This window comes from Bubalus kerabau, chromosome 3, assembly GCF_029407905.1.
Source record: "Bubalus kerabau isolate K-KA32 ecotype Philippines breed swamp buffalo chromosome 3, PCC_UOA_SB_1v2, whole genome shotgun sequence".
Lineage (NCBI taxonomy): Eukaryota > Metazoa > Chordata > Mammalia > Artiodactyla > Bovidae > Bubalus > Bubalus kerabau.
In genome coordinates, this window is record NC_073626.1 from 41,689,791 (window position 1) to 41,701,016 (window position 11,226).

At 39.8% G+C, this 11,226-nt stretch overlaps 1 protein-coding gene across 3 annotated transcripts in view; it reads right to left on the reverse strand.

The window, feature by feature from the left end:
• Positions 1–10,885, reverse strand: part of KCTD20 (potassium channel tetramerization domain containing 20) — a 36,980-nt gene extending 26,095 nt beyond the window's left edge. For all 3 annotated transcript variants that reach the window (XM_055571580.1, XM_055571578.1, XM_055571579.1), the window contains exon 1: positions 10,489–10,885. The gene's annotated coding sequence lies outside the window, so the exon portion shown is untranslated. The remainder of the gene's footprint in view (positions 1–10,488) is intronic.
• Positions 10,886–11,226: the final 341 nt, after the last annotated feature.

The following is an 11,226-nucleotide window of genomic DNA, read 5'->3' on the forward strand; positions in this document are numbered from 1 at the left end:
AATTTAGCTTCATTTTTGTTTTTTAATCAACTATAGCTTATTTTTCATTATTTTAATTTTTGATTATGTAAAACATTTACATGGTTCAAAAGTTAGTGTTACAAAAAAGGAATGCTCAGAGATATCTCTCCCTTCCCCTCCAATATTTTCCTATCTATTCCCTACACATAACTAGTTTTATTAATTTGTTTATCCTTCATGTTTCTCTTTATAGATAATATGTGTATATACATATAAATTCTTAATTCTTCTGTTTCTCATACAAAAGATGGAATACCATATCCAGTTCTGTACTTGGCTGTTTTTCTTAACACTATATCTCAAAATTCACCCCGCAGGAGTGACTGGAAATCTTCCTCATTCTTTTAATGGCTGTTTAATACTCCACATCTCCATAGATGCGGAGAACTTTGGTTCTTAGATGTAGAACTTTGGTTCTACCTATTAAAGAAAACAAAGGGCATAAAACAGGGTTAAATGATGTATAACAGGTAGAAAAGTAAGAGTGAAAAGGTGCTTTATTATTATAAGAAAGGAGTGGAGGGGTAGACCAGCCAGGTCAGAGTGAAGGATTAATACAAAAGGGTGGGAGAAAACAGAGTAACCATCATACCATACAACTTCAGGGAACCCCACGCACACCACCATTTAAGGAGCTATACAACACACAACTTAGATGGCTGTACAGAACAACCCTAGGAGAACACAGGTTGAAAAACAAGTTGCAGCTAGTTTACAGAGGCCTTGAATTATAAAGTAAAACAGAGTTAAGGACTTTGTCTTGTAGGTGAAGTTTTTACATAGAGAAGTTTCATATTCAACATGTTGCTTTAAAATAAATATAACCACAGATGGACAAGGAGAGTAAGAGGTTACTGGAACTGTCTAGGCGTGACAGGATCTCAGTGGGGTGACAGCAAGAAGGGTAGCAGCTGGGAGATGCAGGGGAGAAAGGCAGCGCGCCCGAGTCCACACTCCCGCCTTCATTTTCGCGTATGAGCTGCTGGCAGAGGCCAGGCTGGCAGATAAAAGCACAAGGATGGCAGTGGCGAGATTGTAACTGCTTGGATACACTTCCCTGTCTCCTCTACTTGACGCTCCTAACTTACTGCTCTGAGAGCCTTTCTGCCAATAAACTTAGGTCCAAAAACAGCTTTTGTGCCAGAAGACTGTATTACAGTTACCTGAATTTAAGACTTAAAGACCTTACATTCAATTAGTAATTGTCTAAAGGCCTTTAAACAATTTCCTTTACAACTTTATCAAATCACCTAATTAAAAGAACTATTAAACAAAAGGATTTAGAGAATAACTTTTTTACTCACTAATAAGACAAAAAAGAGACAAATATAGTTGAATCCCCAGTATCCTAAGTTTGATATTTCATTTTTAACGATACTTATAATCTTTTAGGGAGAAGGCAATGGCACCCCACTCCAGCACTGTTTCCTGGAAAATCCCATAGATGGAGGGGCCTGGTAGGCTGCAGTCCATGGGGTTGCTAAGAGTCAGACACGACTGAGCGACTTCACTTTCACTTTCCACTTTCATGCATTGGAGAAGGAAATGGCAACCCACTCCAGTGTTCTTGCCTGGAGAATCCCAGGGACGGGGGAGCCTGGTGGGCTGCCATCTATGGGGTCGCATAGAATCGGACACAACTGAAGCGACTTAGCAGCACAATCTTTTAGCATGTTCTTTTTGTGTTTTAGTACTTCAACTGCCTATCAAGCCAATCTTAAAGTACTCAAAAAACCTTCAGTAAATCCTTAAACTTAGATTCATTAATTTATCTGAAGAAGTTTTTAAATACTGCAACCCCTTTCAAGATGCAAAGTTTTCTTACATCCTTAAATGACCAAATATAAACTCAATTACTCAAGAACACATTCTACATTAGAATCACTAATTAATCAGTTGAGATTCAATATGCCAAATTACCACAAACAGTCCATCTTAAGTCTAGATGGACTAACCTTTGTTGATTTTAACATATATCATTTGCTACATGTTATTCTAAGTACTTTATAAATGTTATTTAACTTAATACTAACAAAAACAACAAAAAACCTTTATGAAGTAGCTGCTATTATTATCCTTATTTACAGATGAGGAAACTGAGGAATAAAGAAGAAAAATTCTCACAGTCACACAGCAATAAATAGTACAGCCAGGCTTCAAACACAGGCTTCTGGCTTCAGAGTCAAACGCATGGTACCCTTAAGCTGTGCTATCTCTGCTTATTGGAGATTTACTTCTGATTTACTTCATGAAGTCTATTATTAAGTTTCCCAAGTTTGGAGATATGATCTCAAGCCAAAGATCTGGAGCCAAGACATATGACCTTTCTGTGCCAGTAATGAACACCCCTAGCACCTTTTCTGTTTAAATAGTTGCTTTGAAAGAACCTCTAAATCAATTAACTCCAGATAGCAGATGATTTTACAATCTTGAGTTCCGAGTTCAATTTAAGACATTACTTAATTCTGCTATAACTCTCAACTTTATTACCTAAAAAGAGAGTAGATAAAATCCTGTAATTTCCACACAGGGTGCTTCTATCTTTTGATGTATTCAACTAGTTATGCTCATTCTAATGACAACTTTAAGCTAGGAACAATCCAAGGTATATAACAGGAAGAGACACTGAAGTTAAGATTACTTAATGGCAAATTTCCAGGAAATTTCCAAGATCTATACTATTAGCAATGATGTCTTAAACAGTACAAGGGAGTACAATTTTTAAAATTTTAAATGTATTATTCAATATAGTAGGCCATTTGATAAGAAAGGCTGAGTTCTTGTATGGCAAGATCTGAAGGTCTTAGGGGACAGATCTATGAAGCAGTACTGTAGCAATAGAACAAATGTTGAAAATTCTGGAGACAATCTACAGTCACTGTGTCAGAAGATGATTCAAGGACCAGCATTAATCAGTGTCAGTATTAATCAGTGTCGAAAGTTTTCACTGACATAGCAAAAATGAGGGCAACGGAGATAATGTAATGCATGCATACAAACATAATTATTATCCCAATTCTAAGACAACTGACATTGACTAAGACATCAATCTAAGAACAGTGTTTCAAGAAAGTGCTATCATATTACATACATGATTTTAAGACACAGCCTGATTTAAAAAATATTAAAATGTGAACTAAAGAATTGTGGCAGATGTTAGTTTAATGCTTTCTTGGTACCTAAACTAAGTTTTACTTCATTTTTTTATATTAAATGTCTTTTCTTTTATAAAATAATGGTGACAGAAAATGATAGGTGTTTTGTTTTTTTTTAAATGCTGGTCACTTGATGATGATGGGCTCCCAATTTTACCCCCACAATCATAAATCTCAAAAAGATCTGGGGTCCAAATCACCTTCCATCTAGGACTACAAAAACACTATTAGTTCAGCCCAGTCTAACTAAAATTATTCCAAAATAAAGAATCTCTTGCTTATTATTAGCTCATCCTATTGTTGGCCACTAATGCCTGGGGGGTGGGGGGGGGATTTTTTTTTTCCTTTGTGCCAAGTTGAAGTCTGCCTTCCTCCCTGTTCCCACCATGACTTCCATGCATTGGTAAGTCCTATCCCCTAGAATAATGCATCCATCAGAATGGGATGGGTGAAACCAAAAAAGAAAACAAAAAAACAAAAAAAAAAAACCACATCTATTTGAAGGCGTCAGACAACTAGCAAGAGAGCCAAGACTGTGGAGGAACTGTGATGGTCAGTTTTAGATGTCAGCCCAGATGTCAGTCCCAGTTATTCAATCAAATGCTAATCTAGGTGTTACTATAAAGTTTTTTGGTAGATGTGATTAAAGTATTTAATCATTTTAGGTTAAATAAGGAAGATTATCCTAGATAATGTGTGTGAGCCTGATCCAATTCCAAGGCTTTAAGAGCAGAACTGAGGTTCTCTGAGGAAGAAAAAATTTGTCCTAGTCCAATCTCCACATGGTATACACTAACACCCTTCAACAAATAACTTAATATATATGTGCCTGTATTTATATACAAATAGATGATACAGATTATTTTGATGGTATATAAATAGTACATAGAACCATAATCCACAATTAAAACCATCCTTTAGAGAAAATTCCAGGACCAAGTGACTTGACTAGCAAATTCTTCAACATCTTTAAAGGAAGAAATTATATCAATCTTATCAATATAAACTCTTCCAGAGAACAGGAAAACGGCATACATCCCAATTCATTTTCTGAGGCCAGCATATAACACTGACTCAAAACTTCACTAGGACATTTCCAAAAAGCATTACCGACGACTTTTTCTCATAAGCACAAAAATCCTATACCAATTATTTTAAAAAAAAAATCAAACCCAGATACATAAAAAAGGATAATACAAAGGTTGGCTTAACATTCTAAAAATTAATATAATTCATCACATGAAAAGACTAAAAAATGTTTTATAATAACTAAAATAGCATGAAATAGTACTGATAAACTAGATTTTAAAAAGGCAAGTTGAAACAATTTAGTCATAGAAAAAGATTAGAAATATTAATATTCTACCTTAACTATAGGCTTATCATATGTGATTTTTAAAAAACTGTTTTATTGAATATGCCAAAGTCTCTAAAATGAATGTGTTAACTACTTTTAAAATGAGGAAAAAAAAAGGAAAATGTACCTCTAAAAACAGGGAACTCTTCGAGAAAATGGTGGAAGTTTTTAAAAAATCTTAGAATACTTTAAATTTTTTAAAGTTTAAGAAGAAAATGACATATCACTACTTAAGAGATCTTGACATTTTTTCCATCTAGATTCAAGAAGAAATATTAGGGATACCAGACAAATGAGGAATTTAGGTTAAATACATGAAATAGTTTCTCAAGCAGGTTACTCAATAGGATGACAGAATAATCTTGATAGCTTTAAATCCAACACAAGGACTTAATGTGGAGGCGTGATGCGCTTCTTAGGGGACTCAACAGCAAGCTCTAAGGAACAGGTGGAAGGCAGGACATGTGGGCAGGCACAGGATAAAGCATGATCCTCAAGTCCCAAGGTGGAAGGCGCTCAATAAGGACAACAGAACGTTCAGACTGTGTTAGTTGCTCAGCCGTATCCAACTCTTTGTGACCCCATAGACTGCAGCCCACCAGCTTCCTCTGGAATTCTCCATGGAATTCTCCAGGCAAGAATACTGGAGTGCGTTGCCATTCCCTTCTCCAGGGGATCTCCCCCACCCAGGGATCAAACCCAGGTCTCCGGCACTGCAGGCAGATTCTTTACTGACTGAGCCACCAGGGACAGATTACCTGGCATTTAATTCCCTAAACAGACTGCTATGAGCTAAATTAAATTGTGTTTCCTTCAAAATTCATATGTTGAAGTCTGTTACCCTAAATCCTCAGAATGTGGCCTTTAAATGAACTTGAGCTTCCAAGCCTCCGGAAATTCTACTGTTTAAACCACAGTTTGTGGTACTTTGTTATGGCAGTCCCAACAAACTAATACATAGATATAACTGCAAAAATTAAAATTTTATCCTTTCCCACCAAAAGAGTTTTAAGGCAAATACACTGAAGGAATCTTACATGGTTTTAAGGTATATACTGTGGCCCTCCTATAAAAGTATAGATCATTAGTTGTTTTATTCTAAGAAAGGTGAACTTTCTCTAATAACCTTAACCAAATCATGTCACAGATCTTTCTACTATACCCCAGTGCTTTCCAAAATTTTAGTAAGCCCTGCCTCCCCCATGTTACAGTAAGAAAGAAAGTTTAATTTATATCTACACTATAAAAGCCTTAACATTTAAACACTCGAAAGGACAATCTAAATCTAAAGAAAATATCAACAGTATCGTAAATTATTTTTAAAAAACCAATTAACAGTCAGCATCTCCCAAGAACTCACAATAGTCAGGTGTAGATCAAAGCATTTTACATGAATTAACTCAATCCTAATAACCCTCTGAAGTAGCTACTATTACAACCTCTGTTTCAGAGAAAGAAACTGATGAATGTCCAAGCTAGTAAATGAAAGAGCTAGGATTTAATCCCAGGAAAAACTGGCTCCAAAGCCCACATTCTTAACCACTGCCCAGTGAAGAAGAATAAGGAGGGCACTACTGAGCATAAATATTAATTGATGGAGTCGGTCTAAGCTTGAACGCTGGCTTAGCCACTGACAGGTGTATGACTTTGGGCAAACTTAAGCTCTTTATGTCTTAGATTCATTGGCTATAAAATGAAGGAAATTAAATGAGAAATGCAGACATGTTGAGCGGAAGTGTCTGGTACAAAACAATGTCTACTAATCAGTCTGGTACATAACAATGTCTACTAATTAATAAGTCCTTATTATTTCTTTTTTCGGCCACACCCTGGTGCAAGCTGAACCTTAAGTTTCCCCACCAAGGATGAAACCCTCACTCCCTGCTGGGAAAGTGAAGAGTCTTAACCACTGGACCGCCAGGAAAGTTCCAAATCCTTACTATTTCTAATTCTACCTTCCTGAATATACAAGAACAATCCAAAAACGTCTACTGTGGGGACTCTAAGAAAAATAGCATGGAGTTCTCTTCTTTCATCTGTACTTCTTTCCTTCCTACTATTCCAGAAATGCATATACTATTCCAATAATCTCATTTCTCATAAGAGGTATATGGAATCAGATTAGCAGTTAGATCAGTCTTACTTTGTCTCCAACAGAGATACCTAATAATTTGGGTAAGGACAACAGTATAGTTACATGGCAAGTTAAAAAAATTCTGGACTTTGCTCAAACATCCAACATTTAATAAAAATTCAATGTACTTATCTTAACCTTTACTGAATTAAAAAAATACCAACTTCATAACATTTCTTGGGATTACAAGAGAACTATTTGCTCATTATTTCAAGCTTCAGAATTCCTTATTTTAGTATTCCTACTCTTCCTGGTTTATGTGGTTAGAACACACTCTCCTTCCATCTCCATTTTTCCAAATATTGCTTTTGTATTCATGTGAAAGTCTCAGTTTTCTTCATCTACTTATAACTGAATTTCTCTAAACTGCTTCCATTTTTGAAGCATTTTTCTTGAGATGATTTAGTGGGAAGAACACTGGGCTAGGAGCCAGGGGTCCTCACTCTGCCATCTCATCTCTTAGATTCCTCATCTTAAAAGGCAAGAGGCGGGGGAAAAAAAAGCAAGAGGACTGCACTGTATACATTTGTAATAGGTTCCCTTATATCTCTAAGCCTCACAGTTCCATGACTCTGGGTCTTCCAACTAGAAATCATTCAGCATTCCAACAATTTCCCTACACTTTTTACTCCAGTTAGCCAAGGAGGAGTAGGCATGTACAGATTCAGGGGCAGCAGCTGCTGCTGCTAAGTCGCTTCAGTCGTGTCCGACTCTGTGCGACCCCATAGATGGCAGCCCAACAGGCTCCCCCGTCCCTGAGGAAGACGCAATAATCAGAAAGCCCAGGTTATAGAAGGAAAGACAACAGTATTTTGTGAATCAACAGTAATAGGTTAGGAACAAAAGTGAGACACTAAGAAGAAACCAAAGACAAAAAAAAAAGTCAGAAAACACACAGCCTAACTCTAACCTCATCCCTACACGTCTATTAATATTTGAAGGACTAAAAAACAGAAAAAGCTTTCGGCAGCAGAGGTTATCCAGCCTTCATATTTGCCTCAAGAGAGCAATGCAACTCTGTGACATCTTTGTAATGTTGTTGCTAAAATGGCCTACTACAAAATAGGCATTACTGGGGTATCTGATGACTGAATTAATGTTCAGATAAACTGAAAGCCCTCGTAAATGCTACTGGCACTGCTACATAACAGGAAATCTGAGTTCAAGGCCATGAGAATTACACAGCATTAGCTGTCCTGGTTCTAAAGGGAAGAAGACTGAAATTAGTTGGGAGGGGGGAGATTTAGCCTAATGGCATTTCTAATGAGCTGATGATACTGGAAGCAGGCCCCCGAAAGATAAAAGGACAGATTAACAGGCACAGACTATCTCTAAGGCAGGCTTCCAATGTGGGGCTAGTGGCAAAGAACCTACCTGCCAATGCAAGAGACGTCAGAGAGCAGGTTTGATCCCTGGGTTGGGAAGATGCCCTGGAGGGCAAAGCAACCCATTCCAGTATTCTTGCCTGGAGAATCCCATGAACAAGAGGAGCCTGGCGGGTTACAGCCCATCGGGTCACAAAGAGTTGGACATGACTGAAGCAACTTAGTACACAGTAATCTCTAAGGCATATAGAATATGTATTTCCTACCCCAATGTCCTGGTAGCTCAGACGGTAAAAAAAAACTGCCTGAAATTCAGGAGAACTGGGTTTGATCCCTGGGTTGGAAAGATCCCCTGGAGAAGGGAACAGCTACCCGCTCCAGTATTCTGGCCTGGAGAATTCCATGGACTCTATAGTCCATGGGGTCGCAAAGAGTCAGACAACTGAGTGACTTTCACTCACTCACCCTGATGGCAGAGTCAAAGAAAGCACTCTTTAGTTTCCTTCTAAAGACTCAGACCTTTTTGGCTTATGATTGGCTAGGGGGCAAAGCAGAATAAAAATCAACAAAAGGATAAGGAAGTTGGCCAGTTCTAAAAATTCTCAGGCCAGTCTGTTTTGCTGTTTCTCTAAGTGTGGTCCCTGGATCACCAATAACAGACCCAGAAAGGGGGTGCTTGCTTAACATGCAGACTCAGGACCCATCACTGATTTCCAGAATCAAATTTCTGAGAGTAGTACAAATAAAAACCACATGAGTTATCACCGCACACCTCTCAGAACGGCTGGCATCAAAAAGAACACAAATGTTGGCAAGGATGTGGAGAAAAGAGAATCATCTTACACTATTGGTCAGAATGTAAACTGGTGCACTCACTATGGAAAAGAGTACGGAAGTTTTTAAAAAACTAAAATGAGATCTATGTGACCCAGCAATTCCACTCCTGGCGATACATCTGAAAAAAAAAACCAAAATCACTAATCTGGAAAAGATACACGTACCCTAATGTTCATAGCAGCATTATTTACAATTGCTAAGATATGGAAGGAACCTAAACGTCAATCAACAGATGTATGGATAAAGAGGTAGTAAATATATGCCATGGACTAATACTCAACTAAAAATGAAAAACAAAATTTTGCCATCTGCAACAACATGGATGGACTCGGATGGCAGTATGCTAAGTGAAAAGTCTGACTGAGAAAGATAAATACTGCATGGTATCACTGATATGTGGAATGTAAAAAAAAAAAATACAACCAATAAATAACAAAAAAGAAGCCAATTCACAGATATAGAGAAAAAACTAGTGATCACAGGGTGGCAGCGGGGTAACAAAGGGGTGGGGAGTGGGAAGTAAGAACTAGCAGGTGTAAGACAGGTTCAAGGATGTTATTATACAACACAGGGAACATAGCCAATATTTTGTAATAACTGCAAGTGGAAAGTAATCTTTAAAATTATATAAACAATTTTAATATACAAAAAATTGGGAGACGGGTATTTACATTTTTGGGGGGGTATTTACATTTTCAAGGAGCAAATTCATGTTTAAGAACTGTCCCAGACGTTGCAGGGAGGGTGAGAATAAGTTGAGGATGAAGTTCTTTTGACTGGATTAATCAAATTCAGCTGTGATAACAACACTGGGGACCATTAAAAACTCTTAATTTCTCAGGTAACAGCTGCTGCTAGTTCTTTAACAGCTAACAGGGGGACTATTAAAGGGTCTGAAAAATGCATTTTCATAAGCGGGTTTAACAGTTCCTTGCCGCCTGTTTATCTTATTAGTTTATTCACTGGTTTCTCGTTTAAAAATAAATCGGATCAATCCTGGAATTTTCAGAAAGAATCACAAACTCCAAAAGAGAAGAGATTTTTTGAATAGTGCAGAACTGAAGACACTCAACGCTATAAAAAGGTTTTATTTAAAAGAAAATTACCAGTTCAGTCTCCCCCAGCTCTTCAGCACCGATGAAAGCTGGTAATTTGTGGGTGGCAGAGAAGGAAGACTTTGAAGAAGGGGTGCAAAGAGCGAGAAGTCCGACCCAACGACCTAATTTTTAGTGAATTCAATGAATTGCCAGAAAACAAAAACAAAACAGGCAAATGTTTTATCAATAAACACTCCCGGGCTCTCATTATTTCTCCTCCTTTAGGATAAAAACACCAAAGGCCTGCAGGAAACTCAAGTTATACTTCAGCTGTCCCCCGACTGTGTAGACGTATGTCCACGCAAAGCGATCCCCCCTTCTTCCCCGGATTACCAGGTTTTACCCTCAGCACGAAAACCGGCGCCTGGAACCCGTTTGTCAACGTTTTTCCTCGAGATGATAGCAGCGCCGCGGCCTTTCGATGGGGGTACGACCCGGAGGGCTGCCGCCCGAGCGCCGTCCTGAGGAGCGGGTCCCCTTACCCCCCGACACAAAGGCACTTCCCGGGGCCAGGCCCGCCGCCGCACTCACCCCCGCCGGCTCTTCGCGTCGGGCCACTTACCTGACGCTCCCGCCGCGCTCCGGAGCCCGGGGCCCGAATCCGCCTGGGAGGCGCGCGCGCTCACGGCGCCGCCAGCAGCCGCCGCGGGGACCGGCCGTGCCGCAACGGCGCGCGCCCCGAACCTCCCTGCCCCAGCCCGCGCGGCCACGCGGCTGAGTCACCCGGCGCTTCACGTTAAGAGTCCCCTTCGCCGCGCGGGGCACGCCGGGAAGGCCGGGCTCAGGCCCGCCCCTTGGGCCGCAGTCCTCGGAGTGTCCCCTTTCCTTCCCGACACGCCCCACGGCGCCACGGAGGGCGCTGCCCCACGGCGCCGGGGAGGGCGCTCCCCCACTTGCACAGCCACGAGAGGTCAATTTCTGAGCTGCGGATGCCCTGTTTCAATTATTGAAAGTCTGAAACGGAAAAGTTAGTAGTTATATCTGAATCGCGAAATAAGCGCGCGTAGCCCCGGGACAGCCAATGCGTGAGTGAGTGTGAAAGTCGCGCGGTCGTGTCCGACTCTTTGCGACCCCTTGGACTATACTGTCCCTGGGATTCTCCGGACCTGAATACTGGAGTGGGCAGCCGGTCCCTTCCCCAGGGGACCTTCCCAACCCGGGGATCGAACCCAGGACAGCCAACACTTTTAGAAAATTGTGAAGCCCGGATCTTTACATAACATCTGGAAGGAGAAGTTTATAAGAATAATGGAGTTCTTTAAACACGTTTTGCTTGGAAATCCCTATACTGAATATGCAT